Below are 16,681 nucleotides of genomic sequence, written 5' to 3'. Positions count from 1 at the left end.
TGTATCATTCAGTGATCATTTGACCAGATTATATTCTTCCAGTGCTTTTTCAGATGTTCTGTGGCAAACTTTAAACAGGATTCAACAAACTTTTTTTCAACAGTGAATTAATGAGCTGTGAGTGTTCTTAATATGAGACTCTTAATGCCCTACTTAGTTCCAGCTCTTCCAGATCCCCTCTATGAATGGTTCTGAGAGAAGGATTGTGATTATTCTTTTTACTTTTCTCTCAGAAAATCTTGCAAAGAGCATTTGGTTTTTGCTGGTTTTTGAGCTCTCTGGAAATATTTGCTTTTATTCCTCATAAGATGCTTAAAGTAAAATGACGCCCTTTAGGACTAAATCAACTGTTATTAAACTGCAGGATACTGCTTACTAATTACCGACAGATTTCAGTCTATTTTGGCTTTCTATTACTTTTTACATCACATTGTGTTTAATATGCTTTCCTCGTGTCATTCCACTTAGGGTTACCACTTTATTACCTATATTCTATGGAGTAAGTTATTTTCATTTATTTGTGTTTGTGGATTACTTAAGTTATTGAAATACAGTGTAGAGTTTCATTTCTAATATATTTTTACTTAGGAAAACAATTAAAAGTTTTCATATGTTGTTCCTGTAATATTTGCTACAACTTCAATCAATAACCAGAACACAGGAACAGTGAATGCTACAGGTCAGTAATAGAAAACTGAATTTGACTGCATTGTTTGATAAACAGGATCAGTTATGTGATTGGATTTAATTGAATTGGCTCTTTTTTTTTTTTTTAGTAAAGTGCCTTGATATGACACGTGTTGTGAATTGTTGCTATATAAATAAACTGAATTGAAATGAATTAAGTATACTCTATACTCTACTCATATACTCTATGAAAAAACCTGCAAATAGGCAAATTTTCCGTGAATACTGAGCTGTGAATAGAAAGGGGTCCATTGTATTGTGCTGAATTTCTCTATAATCTACCTGTACTTCAATTTTATGCAACTGCAGGGGGGTTTGAATTTCTTCTACAAAGCCTGGACGTACCTTTTCTTCTGCAGCTCTTCAGGGCTTCAGCACCCAGCCCCCTTGAGTCACATTCCTGCTGGTCGATCACACTCCTCTGGCAGACATGAAGACTACAGAGTCCCTCATGTTTGCCACATATTGACCTACATTGCTTATCAGCCCACAAATCACCGCCATCACTTCAGGTGCTCTGAGAATGTATGTGTGCTTTGTGTTTACACACCCAGCAGCAGCTTCCTTCTCAGCGCTCCCCCAAGAGGATTCCAGGGCTTTACCTCATTCGCACTCATCACACCAACTTGGGAGTGGACTGACAGGTTCATTTTCCCCACTCTGCATGCAGTAGCACAGCAGCAATACCTATGAACAACCAGGCACCCAGAGTAGTTTTATAATTAGCTGCTTGTACTCTGCCACTAATGCAAGGAGAGCAAAAAAGCCCCCCTTCTGAGTGTGCGGTTGACAGACTCCATATGTGCGAGACCACTCCTTTTGAGTGTGGTGGTATATGTTGTCTCAGGCCACTGTAACACAGGAACGAGGCGAGAGAAGGAGGTGGGTGAAATTGCAGAGATGTTTAGAGTGCAGTTACCTTCTCACCGCTCAGCAGGTTGGGATTGCGCCTCGGGTGGTGGCTGATTGCTTTGATGTGAAATTATTGTGTTTAAAGTGACTCTGAGGTACATAGACCACAGGCATGGCCCTGGTCTTACAGTCACCAGGGTGTATGGCTGGGGGCATGTTGTAGCTGCTGGTATATATGTGCATCACACAGTGAGTGTGAACCCAGCTGCTTTCTGCTTCTCTAGATAATGTCTCCTGTTGAAAAGTCCGGGCGCTGGCGAGGAGGTGTAAATGGAAAAGGGAGGCATGCTCTGTCTAGCATAGATATACAAAGGACCTTCCATGACACCAAAGAAAGTGGAAGATTGTGGCTACAATATAGCAATTTACCACTTCTAGCTTAGTAACCACAGTTCTTTGTATTCATATTGATACTCTTTGAACTTTTTCACTTTTCTGTGATGCTAGACCCAAACATCAGTGATAGACAAAAAATTATACAAACTTTCCTGTGTGGGCAGTTAAAGGGATAAAGAGCTTTCAAAGTGTTGAACAGTTATAAGAAGATAAAAACCAAAATAAAACAACACAGATTAAAACCAAAAAGGAAACAAGAAAAGCAATAAAACTATAGTTACAGAGAGTATATTTGTTTGTAATAGACCTACACAAGATATTGTTTAACTACAAAGTAGAAGTAAAAAGTTGCAAAAAAAAACTTCCACAATCTATACAAATAAAAATCTGAATAGTGTGGAGTGCTTATACATTCACCCCCTTCCTAGTCAATCCCTTGCAGAACTACTTTTTTAATGCTATCACAGCTTAAATTTTTTTAGCTATGTTTCTAGCAGCTTTTAGAAGTAAGGCTTTCATATCTGTGGAACAGCTAAAGCTTGGTCAAATTGGATGGAGAGACTTTAGAGTTTTCCTGCTGAGAGTCTCTTGCAGTTTCTAATAGTTTTTTATTTCAGGTTTGCCCCATTTTTAGCTCTGTCTCTGTCAACTCTGATCATCATCCTTGTGTCTGCAGAATAAAAAGCTTGCCACAGCATAATGCTACCTCTGCTTTGTTTCACCATAAGGAATAATGTTGTTCAGTGTTATGTGGAGTGTTGGCTTTTCCCAATAAGCTTGGCTTTTGCATTGAGTTTCTCCTTTTGATTCTTCCATATAAGCCAGATTTGTGGAGTGCATCAAGAGTTCAGCTCTGTACATATTTCCAAACCTGAGCCGTGAATCTCTGCAACGTCTGGTGACCATGGGCCGCTTGGCTGCTTCTCTGATTGACGTTCTCCTTGCCTGACCATCAGTTTAGAAGTAATGGGGTATTGTTTTATAACCTACCAATTCTTTAACAGGCATCAAGCATTTTAAATATTTATTTTTTCAAAAATGTTAAAACCCATCTGTCCCTTTCCTTTCTTTCAAAGTTATACACTAATTTGTTTTGCTCTACCATGTAATCCTAATAAAATACAAGAAAATGATTTGTACAGCATGCTTGTATATAACAAGTATGTTTGAGATGCTATGAAGGCACACAGGGCTGCAAGGGTCTCATTTCATTCTGCCCTCTTACTATTTCTCTCTTTTTTTCCATTTCATCGGGACATATGTCATCTGTTGTTCAGCCATGCTCACACAGCGGACAGAACAGCTACCAAGTGTAGAGCTGGAAATGGAGCGATCAATTAGATTTTAACAAATGACTTTTTGTGTATTACCCAGCAGCTGTTAAATCGGTCAACCTTAGAGTGCCCCTCTCTCTGAGGGGAGGAAGGAGAGGGCTTGTCTACTCCATGCAACCTCATTGCAAACTGCAGAGAAAGTCAGCAATGGCCCCGGGCTGGAGCCGGCTACGTGTGGCGTGGATGTGGACAGAGATGGAGGAGCGAAGGGTGGAGGATGGAGATGGGTCATTTGGATCCCAGGGGTCCTTGCTGGAGATTATGCCGGGCCAAGGGGCCAGGAGATGTGTTTTCTACAGATGGAGGTCCGTAATTACCTGAGGCAAAGGCTGGGCCCTACATTTGTTTAGTTCCCTTCTTAAATGAGAAGATAAAATAGACCTCCCCCAATGCACCACCCCTCACACACACTGTTGTAAGAAATTATAGTCTCATAAATGATGGACCTCTGAATGTAGCAGTTGAAAAGGGCTACTTAATTATATTTATAAAATCATTAATCTCAAATCAAAGAATAATCAGTTGTGATTGGTATGTTTTTTTACTTTATTACTGAGGTATAATTTCTGACTTTAGTCACTGGTAGCCTTTAATGAACAGACAAAAAAAATAGAGTGGAGAGAGAAACCAGGACAACCACATCGAGGTGTACAGTCTCTACCAGACTTGGGTAGTAACTAGTTACATTTACTCAGTTACAGTAACTTTCTGAAAAAAAAAAAAAAACTTTTTACTTTTCAAGTAAAGGCACTTTTTGCTTTTACTTGAGTAATTTTATTATACAGTGTAAAACTGGTGGGTGCTGGTTTACTGTAAGTCTGTCTTTAACTGTTCTGATGTTAGAGTCTAGATGTTCTATGTAAATTGGACATCGCTGACGTACTTTTGAGGACAGTTTGGAAGAGAGAAAGAAGGAGAATTCAACAGATGGAATGCCCTCAGGGGCCGACGCATTAGACGACAGAACCATCTTGGGTTTCTGCTTCAGGTTCTGTTTACTCTGTCTCTCTCTGTCAGCCTCGGATCCAGCAGCTGTTCTTTCTGCCAGGGGAGGTCTGTCTGGGCCTAGAAGGCTGTTGATTCTGTGGTGGAGTCTGGACATCTCGGTGGTTCATTAAAATTAAACCAAATTTTGATAATTAGATAGTGAAGAAATCAAAATATTATTTATTTGAAAATTTTCAACTTTATCCCAAAGTCGTTTGAGTGGCAGTATTATATAAAATAATTTTTTTTGGAGCTTTACATCATGTTATAATGTCATTCCCTCATCAAAAACATAACTGGCGTGCTGCTTTGATTCTTTCATGCATGTTTGCGAAATCCTTTAATTTCCCGTAGCAACCATTTAGGTGAGCAAAATGCACTCTTTGTGCTATAAAATGATATGTGGCTGGAAAATGCATAATACTGTCCCCCTTAAGACCAAAATTTTACATTTTGCTACTTTTTTGATGGTTGTGTGCTTCTCTGTTGCTCATGTTGGAATCTCTTTTTCTAAGTTCATGCCATGCATTCCCAAACCATACAATATGGTATCACAGAATGCAGTCAATGTACACCTTTAAGGTCTGAGACATAAATTAATAAGAGGCAGACAAGAATTCATTCAGTTCAACGAGGTAAAGGTTACGACTGAAAATGAATTAAATATGAAAAACTATATCATTTGAAAGGCTTACTGACTTCTAAACTTGAAGGATTACATCTACTTTGAGAAATACATGTCTGCAGTTTTTTAATTCACAACAAAGGCACTTAACAAAAATAGGTAAATTCAATCAAGACAAAAAGGCAGATTCTAGGTCAGTTACATACATTCTACATGTATTGTCTAGATATGTGGTTCTGTATGATAGCAGCTTCAGGTTAGTAAAGCATTCTGTTTTTCAGACTTCAGGAGTGTTATATGCTGAGTAAAAGCTCAATCCAATGCCATGATGACTTTCCACAGTCATAGTCAGGGTGGGAAATGTGTACACAATGTTCCATAACATTGTTTTTGCTCAGGTACAAAGGTCTTATATATAAATACAGAAAAAAAATGTAGGCATACTTAGTCAGAAACTCACTTTTTTGCTCTCACTCTGCAACTTCATTTAAAATACACGGGTAAGAGTTAGCGAGTCAGCTTCCTAAATGATGCAGTTTTATGATGAAGTGCTGCTAATGGCTTAGCAGAACATCTTTAAAGGCCACTTAAAAGCTAGCAGGCCCATAAACTTTGTGACACTCCAGTATGGTCAAACCACACAATAGTCATCTGAGTGACTGAATGCAGGGTGTGCACATGCGTGTGTGTGTACATCTCATCTGTGTATATGCACATGTGTATTAGAGTTATGAACGGCAAGAGAATAAAACAGACAGGTGGTGTTTGAGGTGTGAGTTTGCAAGTGGCTGCACCATCTCATTTGTTACTTCTAGGTTCAGTCGTATATTTTCAAGCACCGAGCGGTTTTCAAATGGCTGTGTGACGAACCAACTCAGTCTCACCTTTCATGCATAGATGGATCCAAAACAGGTCGTCCCTCTGACCCCACGTGTCCTTGTTTAAGGTTAGACTTTGTGGCACAAAAATAAAAATAAAAAATCTGTACTTTGGATACCCTTGTTCCATTTAGAGCTGCAGTCAGTAGTTAAGTCAGTATGAAAGAAGTGCATTTCTGAAACTACAAATTACTGCACAGGCACTGTAATCACTGAGCACAATAGAGCAGAAAGCATCCACTTATGGAAAGTACTGTATAATGGCAGAGAGGTTGTTAAAGTCTCCATTAGGTTGTGAGAGGATGGTAGCCATGCTAACCCTTATGGATGTAAAAGGTAAACAAGTAAATAAGAAAATAAAATATTTATTTAGTGATACAGTAACAAGTTAATTTAAGTTTCAGTTTTGTTAAATAGTTCACGTTTTGCTTCAAGGAGGCAGCAGGAATGAAATTGTTTAATCTTAATGTGGAAGGTTTAACACATTCATTGTTTTTGTAAGTTCACACTTTTAATTATCTACTTTGTGTGAGTTTGGTGATATAAACAGACTGATTATTGAAAACAACACACTTTCTTCATATAATATAGCTAAATCACCACTATGTAAGAAACAAATGTTCTTTTGTTTCTGTGCATGGAAGATATAAACTATAGTAACATAACATTACAAACACCGTCCTAATTAGTCTCCCTTTGTTGGTGAAATATCCCTGACTAATGGAGCCATGAGCCCGTAAAGTTGGGTCTATAAGCCCAGTGTAATGTAAGGCATCCATGGATTGGAAATATTTGTCCAGAATATTTAGCAAGTACTCAAGTGTATTGAGAATTTTGAGGAAAAATAAACCCCTCAAATTAAAAAACATTTCTGAACCATTTGTTTTGTGACAGGGTGCCCAATCCTGGTATAAAAGCTATTCTCTGTTTTTCTTCAGGAAATACTGTTTTCATAAGGAAAACTGTATACTTTGTGGTACATATAAAAGAAACTAGTATTTATTTCTTTAGCAATTTCATTGGAGAACCTACTTGTGTATGCCACTTGCAATGCTAAGGACAATCAAGGCCTAAAAGTGATAGTTTCTGTAGACTGAATATGTCGACTAATCAACAGATCGAGTTTGCGCCTCCAACAATATGACGTTAATCCTAAGAAGGTGCTCCATCAAACTATCAAGTGAGTATTCTGATCTTTTAATATGAACAAATGCATGCTGGAGACGAGTCATTATGTACTGATAAACTGCAGAGGTGGAAAATTTTATATTACCACATTTGAACGTCCTTTATGACACCTGACAAACAAAATTTGTATCAAAAATAACCAGAGTCACAGTGGTGGATCAAAATTACAACAGTTTGCAAGGAAAGCTTTTGTTATATGGAGAAATCAGCTTATTTAAAAAGACCAATTTTAACAGATTAACTAAAGGTGTCCTTTTGTCTAAATCATACACTCCAGAGGACTGGCTGAAATTGGCAGGAAAGCAGAGACTTTATGAAAGTAAGGTCAAAATCTGATGGTTGGTCTGTGCAACAACTACTAGATTTTGTAAAATTGTACAATTCACAATCTGCTTTAGTCCAATTGAATAGTCCTCTTGAGTATTTTGTGAATCCACATCATTGTTTTGCTAATGTGTGAGTGTTTCAGTAGAAAGCAGTGTTTGTTCCAACATGGATAAAGATAGAATTTGTTTTTAATTTTTTTATATTAGTGATTTAATTTGTTTTGGACTTTTACACTCTTTCAGCACACGAACATGTGCTCAATCTCTGTTTGTTCCTTTATTTAGACGTTTTCATCAAATGATTAAGCGTACATGTAATGACTGACCTGTTCAGATGAATTTTTCATCCTGGCATTTCCAAGCACTGAAATTAAATAGCAACCTCCTAACAGATTGGATGAAGTCTGTGAGTAGTTCTGGCCACATGACAGAGGTGTCAGCGAGCGGACATCCGCGAAGTAAACGCTGCCGCTGTGACTCATCCTGATAAAGCCAGAGGTAATTCTGTTTTTGATGAGAATTACTCTCTAAATTAATTTCCATAGCAATTAATCTTAATGCCACACCTATGGGATGCTTTCTGCTCTTTGGAGGAGGTGATAAAATGCAAAATAATTGAATTGATTCATTTATATTTTTGTAATGACCAAGCTGAAATGGTTTTCTCTTTGTAATGGATTTTTTTTTTTTTCATTATGAATGGCCTTATGTTGCCAGCCATATCCAACAGCCTGCAGGCTCAGAGATATTTATTAAATATCTCTTTATTGTGCTTTATTCTACTGGTGCAGCTTGAGTATTGCCTCTCGTATTCAAAATGTGTTTCTTATGCCCCTCCTCCACTCAGCTGCCAACCCCGAAGCACAACAGAGCAGCATATCTTAATTAAACCTTTATTTATCTACTTGATGGGTTTATGGGAAGGGACAGGGTTAAGTCTACAATTCACTATCTCATATTGGGCCCTGAGTAGCCTCAACCCCAGGAGAATAGTTCTTTATAATCTGAACATCGGTCCCACTGGGGGTATAGTTTGCGCTGGGGCTTCGTAATAATGAGGGAGAGACAGGAAGTTGTCCTGTGGAAAGACAGAATCTGTAAAAGAGCACATTAAATAAATATAGTTCAGGGGAGAGGATGGTTGAGTGGAAATAATAAACACGAAAGAGCAATTCACTCATGACAAAGATTTTCATATTTTACCTGGTTCATGAAATAATGCAAGAAAAGGCACCACAGCACAGTCAGACTGCAAAACCGGAGAGGACAAGCAATCCTCATTACCTGGGACATTTTATTTCTGGGCTGGAGGCAGAAAGCAATTACATTAACAGCAGTGAAGAACAAATCTTATGAAGGTGAACAACAGAGAATTTATGTAGTGGAATTCATGTGCATAGCTGAAATGTGAGGAATTTTCTCCTGAAACTTTTCGCATTGAAATGTACAACAAGCATCATTTTTGGCTCAGTTTATATGTTTGAGTGGCACACAAAGCTCATCTCATGCCTACCGCATAATCACTCTGATCAATAGCGCACAGCTAATTTTGAACATTAATTGTCTCTTCCTTTGCAGAGGGACTATTGAAAGCAGAAGCTGGCCAAACTGAGTGTTTTAATAAAACAAATTGAAGTCACCACTTCCAGTTATATCTGGATACATTGAAGGAGTTATTTCAATACTCTCCGATTGTTTTGTCGATGTTAATGGCAGCAGCAGTTCTATTGTTGCCTCCATCCAGGATGGAGACAAAATTAAACACAGAAGCACTGAGCGTTTCGATGTGAATGAAAATGAAAGAGTAATGGTATCATCTCCATCTGCTAAAGAGATGTTTCTGATCATCAAAATTACAAGAAATAAGGCTTAAAATATTTGACTTTGTGTGTAATGGCTCTATATGATAAAAAAAAGGTTTCACTTTTTCAAGTGAGTAATAAGTAAATACTGAACTTTTTTATGATCCAATTTTTTTTAGATGTGTTTGTATTTCCTGTTGCAAGGAAGAAGAGTAGGAATTATTGTAGTTGCTTGGTCTCTTTGTTACCTGTGAGCCCATATGACATGACAAAACACATAGAGGCCTTTGTAGATGACCTAGTAAGTTTAGAAACTATTGACACTTCTTAATTGATACTAACATCCAGAATTTAGTTTGGGGGTCAATATGTAAAATTTACTTCTTTTTTTTTTTTACCTTTTTGAACTTTACATCATGTTGTAATGTTTTCCCTCATCGAACACATACCTAGAGTTGCTTTGATTCTTTTATGCATACTTGAGAAATACTTGAATCTTCCCTGGCAGAAATTCAGGGGAGCTCTCCTCTTCTGTGACTCCTCCACTTAGCTTCACCATGCTATCAGCAGCAGCAATTAGCAAACACCTGGTGGAACTCAGGTGTTTGCGGAGGTGATGCTGAGCTCATCATATGAATTACTTCTCAGTCCAATGCTCTTAAAAACGGGTGCAAATGCCATAAAGGCAGAACATGCTTGTGATGACATGCTGAAGACATCATGTCAGAATGAAATTCTCTTCTTAAAAAAACAGCAAAATTTCATAACCCAAGGCATCATATTGCAAAGTCAAATTTATTTTCAGGTAAGTTTGATGTATACATCATTGTTATAATGAATAAAGCTCATTGCATCAAAGTGCGATTTGAATAAGGGATAACTAGGAAGAAGTGATACTACAAGATGTTAACCACCCACTAGAATGTTAGTTATTTGTTTTGTCCATTTTTGCCAGGTCAGTTATACCTGGTTATGTTCATGATGTTATGGCTTAATGTTGTGCATTTTCACTTTTCATAGTTCTGTGATATATGTGTTCACTTTAAAGGAGAAGCATGCACAGTAGCGATGTGATAATTTAGCTTCTGATCAGCTGTTCGGGTGAAACTAACAGATTGTGTTATGAAATAACTGAATCACAGCAAAGTACAGACTGTTCACTGTAGGGTTTTACCTGTGTTAATTAACTGTTGCGCCTAATTGCGCCTTCACAGCATCTGAGCCAAACGATGAAGCAAAAATGCTTTTGATCTTACAGTCTGATCAAAAGATGTCTCTGATATCTTTTTCTCTCAGTCTGATTACGATTGAGCTCTAATATTATGAGTAAAGTGAATAAAGCTGATCTTGCTACAACACACTGCCCTGCCGGGGAAAGCTTTTTCCTGCTTCCCAAAAAAGCAGGAAAAAGCTTTTCTCTCATTTGCACGGTTAACGCCCTTCACCATAAAGTTGGTGAAGGACCACTAACTTGGCTTACGAAGAGTAACCCACAAAAGCCCAAATGATCTTTTGCTATAATCCCGTTACCAAACACCCAAAGATGTTATTTGTCCATCAGTACTGAGCTGGTTGTCATATTGCTGTGGATGATTAGTGTGGTGTGGGCTACTTAGCTGTTTGTGTGTGCCATACATATGCCTGCTGTTTCCCTGGTGATATCTTCTTCATCTGTGACTCATTATCTCAACAAACTGTGGAACAGGTTCCTGCTCTGCACTTTATCCTATCTAGACTGATGCTACTCACGTGTAGCTACAAATGTCATATCACCTACTGTAATTCTGTTATTAAGTTTTCTATTTGTTTAGACCTTGTTGTCAAACTAATGTCAGACCTCTCCTTAGCTTTAAGGTTAAATTTTGGGTTAAATTTCTACCATTTCTTTCTGTTTGACAAACCTGAGTTCAAGAATTGTTCTTAGCATGTACAAATTTTCTGTAGGCAGGATGTGTTGGTTAATAGTTGTGGTACCGACAGACACATTCTGAGTGGTTTGGTCTTCATAGAATTTAAAGCTAAAAAGACCTTAGGCCCTAAACTTGTTCACTTTCACAGTGGGCTGACAGTCCTGTACGTAAATTATTGGATTGCAATCTCGCTTGGCTGTACTGGTTGCTAGGAGACAGAAATAAGCTGCAATTTCAATGTTTAAATGCACCAATGTTGTTTACAGGACTCAATCTAACTAGATCTACCAAGGCACAGTATCTTTAAAGACTACTTACATTGAATTTATTGAACTAGATGGCATGCTCAGTGACTTCAAGCTGTCTGAACAGAGAACACCATTGGCAAGGTCGTGATGGTTGTCTCTCATCCAAAACAAGTCTAAAATTGATGATAGTAGTAGTAACTTCCAATGTATAACAAACATGATAGCAATAGTAGCTATCAGTGGGACAGGATAGCGGAGGACATGACAAGGAAAAGCATTTTTTGCTTGTCATGTCACTATGCAACTAAACTACCTCACTGTACAGTATATAAGGACACGGTGCTGCATCTCTGGCAGGCTGGTCTGAAAACAGGAGACCTGTGCTGGCACCAATCCTTCTCACCCTTTACTTTGCAAACTTCTCCATCAACTCCCTAAAAAGCCATCTACAAATGTTTGTTGATGACTCTGCCATAGCTGGCCTCATCACAAAGACGACTCTGATTACAGGCAGGGGTCTGGCTGTAATGGTGTGTTTGGAACCACCTTCTAATCAATGAGGTGAAAAACAAGAAGCTAGTGGTGGATTACTGCAGGCACACATATATGACATTGACATTTTTGAACATCCAGGGAGTGGACATTGAGATAGTATATTCTTGTAAGTATCTAGATGTTCATCTGAACCTTGAACTTGACTGGACTCACAACACCGATGCTCTTTACAGGAAAGGTCAGAGCAGATCACCTGCAGAGGAGGCTGAGATCTATTGGAGCACCTGACGTGTTTTTTAACTCTGTGGTGGCTTCAGCCACCTTCCATGATCTTGTCTGTTGGAACAGCAGCAAAGCAGTGTTCCTGCTCTGTTGTCTAGATTGAATAATTGCTATGGTACCTGTAAAAGCAAAAAAACAAACACCAATCTCTTATTTATGGTTTCACGCACATGGTGAAAGTGTACTTGTAGCTGTAAATAATCCATCTTGTTATTCAGGGTGTCATGTATGGCTAGTGACCTTCTTCAACGTGCTGGTGTGATGATGTTTCAGGAAGAAAGGCTCTGCAGACACGGCTTCTGTTTAGGGCTGAAACAATTAACTGAATTAGTCACGAAGAATTGATTATTGAAATAACTGTCAACTAATTTAGTTAGCGAATAATCGTTAACTTTACTATCCAGGCTCTAAAACATGTTATTAGGTGAAAGGACACCCTCAGAGCAGATATTAAGCCAACGCTGCACAAAATGTTTATACATTAAGATAAAAAAATCTTTTTGTCTGTAAGTGTGTTCTAACCAGAACTCCTCAAGTGGAAAGGCCTAAATTTATTTGAATTCTATAAAGAAAAAACATCATATTAAACACATCTTGCTATTTAATTATTTATTAGTTAGTCCAAAAATAGTCAACAGATTAGCCCTACACTGTACTGATGTTCAGCCAAGCAGAAAGGACTGAGCTTTTCCCATGTTTATGTTAGGATGTATAGGTAAAGTTCCGGTACTATCAGTCACTACAAGGGAACCAAACTTAGCAAGAAAAAAAAGCTGCATCAAGGAATTTGTGTCAATATTTCTGCTTCCCAGTCTTTGTTTCCAAGCACACTACACTCCATGAGTCTTAACTCTGTCAGCTTCAACTTTCAGAATTCAGACTTCCAAGGCAATTCGAACAAACTATGAGATTTTTTCCGAGTTCAGAGGCCTCCAATAAACAGTTCCAGGTCTTATGTTGGTACCTGACTGCAGAGTCAATAAATATATGGGTGATTTTCCCAGTACTGACAAGTGGAAAATGTGACATGGTTTACTTTTCATAATTGAAGGACTCCATGTGCTGCTACTGCGCTTGAGAATTAGTAAGATACACAGTGAAAAGGGAACAGAAGCAGGAAAAAAAGCATGTGAGGCAACATGGAGGTGTCCACTAATACAAACTGACGCATTTTAAGCAATTTGCTCATTTTAAGTATTTCTCTAGGAACAAGAATCAAACTTGACTTAAAATGTAAAAGACTTCAGCAGTAGACAACACAATCTGTTGAACAAAATTAAATACATTCACATTCTAATAAATAATAATATTAGACAAAGCAAGACAAGTTACTGGAGTAAGTTGACTTCCAGAACAAGCCAACCCTGAGGGTTATAACGTAAAAAATCTTTGTGCACTGAGAATTGTTTCTGAGCAGTCCGGCACTCGACATTCCTCCTTTGTCTCACACCCCGCCCAACTATTTACCCCAACTACCTCCTGCAGAGAACAGCTTAGGTCATTACAGTCTGCTGTCAAAACCTGTGACCGCTCGGCGTCGGAGCCGCCAGGATTAGGGGCTGTGAAAACATGAACAAGGGGGGAAAAGAGGTGAAGGCTGACAGGGGGAGCAAGGCCTTAAATATTTTCTCTCCCTCTTCTTTTTTCCATGACCACGTGCTGATTCTTGCAGCTACTTTGTGCACTAATACGAAGCAATGTTGAGTCACATTGAAAACATGGAGAGGAAGAAAGCCCATCATTTTAACATTCAGTTAATCAGACTTGAACAGGTTTTGCTCTTCCAAGGCACATAAGAATGAATAATGTTCTTAGAAATAGCTCTAAGAACATACTTTGTACTTCGTTGGCTTGATTGGGAGATTTTGCAAAAAATCAAAGTGAATCAAACTGTCTACTTTTGAAAAAGTTGGTATGTGTTAATTTTGACTGTTTTCCTGTGGAGTGGTTACCCAGAACTCACTTTGTGATCAAACACATTTGGAGTTGTTGTGCATCAGGCCGTCTCTGTACTGACTGCTGTGAACAGTCTGGTCTGCTGGCTGTCAGACGAAGTGATCTGGGAGGCAGCTTGGAGCTGAGTGCTGCGCCTGATTTCAGAGATATGTGACAATGCATCACGGAATGGAATAATCTGCCTGTTGTGCTCCACAACATTTGCCTTTCTAAATATCTACTTGTCTGTTACTGAGCACAGCTGTCCTTCATTCTGTCTATCTGCCTCCAAGCTATAAAGAATATCTCAAAAGGAGATATATCAAACTTTATTACAAGCTGGCTTTATTTTCATAGGTCTGTGACATCCTTTGGGTAAATTACAACAGGATTTGATTGTCACAGCTCTCTTTTTTTACCACTTCTCTATAGGTGTTTTCTTCACAGCAGTTCTCCCTAAATCAAGGGGTGACTCCATGACTCTTCATTTTGGTGAGTTATGTCTTTCAATATTGTTACTCATAAACCATTCTTGCTGTATATATAATGACATTGTCCTGTGCAGCTTCAAAGTTTCTGCAGATACATTATGTGCATTATAAAGTACATATCTGTATCACATCTTCTAACAAGGCTTTAAACAAAAGATGAATGCCAGTGAACAACACCAAATGTCAAAGAATGCCACCATCAGAAGTTTTTTGTTCTTAATACCAAGTCATTTAAAAAAAAGTAATTTGCGAATACCAAATCTAACACTAAGGCTATGAAAAGCACTGCAATTACGCTGTTAAACGAGGTGAGTAAAATTTCATTAGTAGCTGTGACGTGAACTACATCAGTATTGTGATTGCATACCAAATAACAGGCTCATCAATGAAGTTCTGGACCCTGCAGTGTGTTATATCCATCTTTCCTGACAGTAAAAAATATTTATGTCACTGGAAAACTTTCCACACATCAGGCTCATAAAGTTGTTCCGCTAGAGTTTGGGAAGTCACCATAATAATCAAACAGTATTATGTTTTGTTTCTGAAGACTCGACACTTAGTACAGTCCCCCAATAAACATGTAACATGATTCAATGTGTTTGCAGTTGTATGCTCACAAAACATGCAGAATTGGTTGTTCCCCTGCTTCATCAACTTCTACTTTTAAATCCTAATGTTGCTCTAATTTTATAAAAACTACTGATTAGTGTGGCACATGCATTTGCCACATCTTCCCTACAAAGACAGCATGTCACATGACACATGGACAGCGAGATGCAACAGCACACACAGTCTCTGTCCCCCTGGAAACATCACTGTAAAGTGTGAAAACCGCAAACATTGTTACAGAAAATGCACATTTGTGCAATTAAATCATGCGTAACCTATAACACAGGTTTTCCAGCTGTCGGTGTGGAAAAATGCCGTGACTGTGAAATACTGTTGCTCAATATGACACTGCATGTCTCGCTTAGAGATGAAATAATTCATACAAATAAGTTGACATAATCACAGGCACCCAAAAATCAAGAATTTGGAGTTCAGTTTACTCTTGGACTTGGACACTAATAATTTAAATGAGGATCTTTGAGAATGCTGTGTGTCTTTTCCAGTGAGCGAGAGGTGTAGATGTCATCCAAGTCGGGTAGCTGTTGATTTTTGAATTTTTGTGCAATCTTTCTGATTCTTTGTATTGCCTTTTAATCTACTGCAAAGCTGCTGCCGTCCCACACCAGCATGCAGTAAGTGTAGTTCTAGAGATTTTCACAAGTCAAATCTCTAAGACTGAAATTAATGTTCTTTCATCAGCTCATTTAACTGAACCCTGAAAAGCATAATGAATGTTGCAAGTCTGATTTGAAACGCAAATTAAAGCAGGGATTTTACCTTATTATTAACAAAACTCTGCCTCTTATAAGCTCTAAAGATTTATTTTACAGAGCATTATAGGAGTCTATGGTGAAGAGGTCTTGTTAAAGATTTTCCAAAATGATTTGATCATAGATGTTCATTTGTATTTCCCCTGCCGCCCGCTATTGGTTGCCCTTGTGCCCTTGTTCCCCTAGAGGTCATCAGGAGGCCCCAGTGTTTCTGGACTTGGTCCTTCCCCTCACTCCTATCCTGAATACCACCCCTGATTATCTCATAGTTCTGCTGGATCGACCCTCATACCCTCTTTTAAAGGACTGCATTACTTCCACCTCCCTAAACTTGTCCAAACCAATTAGGTTTCCTATTATTCCCTGAACTAATTTCACCAAAACCCCTCCTCGGAGCCCTCTCTCAAAATTCGCGACCTTCTGCTTCCCCTGGATCGAAACTCCCAACACGACCTGTTCAACCCCTAAACTCCCACCAGCCTCATCCTGGTGGCTGCTGGGGACTTTTTTGTTAGAAAGGCAAAGAAAAACTGCTACAAAAAGTAATTTTTTTAAAATTTACAAGCTAGTAAAAGAAGGCTTTCTGTAGATGAATCAGTGGTGAATTTGCTCATCATACACTCTTTAACATGAAATCCGTCTGGGTCACACACTTCTAAATAAAACTCAGATATCAGAGCAGCACAGTCGGCCTGATGAAGTTTCGGTTGTCGACTCGAGCAGCACTTTCATCATGATATCCTGCACAGCCCTTCCCTCTCCCGTCAATTAGCGCCTCAATAGTGACAACACAGAGGATCTTCATTAGTGAAGAATGCTCAATTATATCAGTTGATATTCCTTTCCAAAACTAATTATCCCAGTTG

Source organism: Xiphophorus maculatus, chromosome 22 (assembly GCF_002775205.1).
Source record: "Xiphophorus maculatus strain JP 163 A chromosome 22, X_maculatus-5.0-male, whole genome shotgun sequence".
Lineage (NCBI taxonomy): Eukaryota > Metazoa > Chordata > Actinopteri > Cyprinodontiformes > Poeciliidae > Xiphophorus > Xiphophorus maculatus.
Note: the sequence above shows the minus strand (reverse complement) of the source record.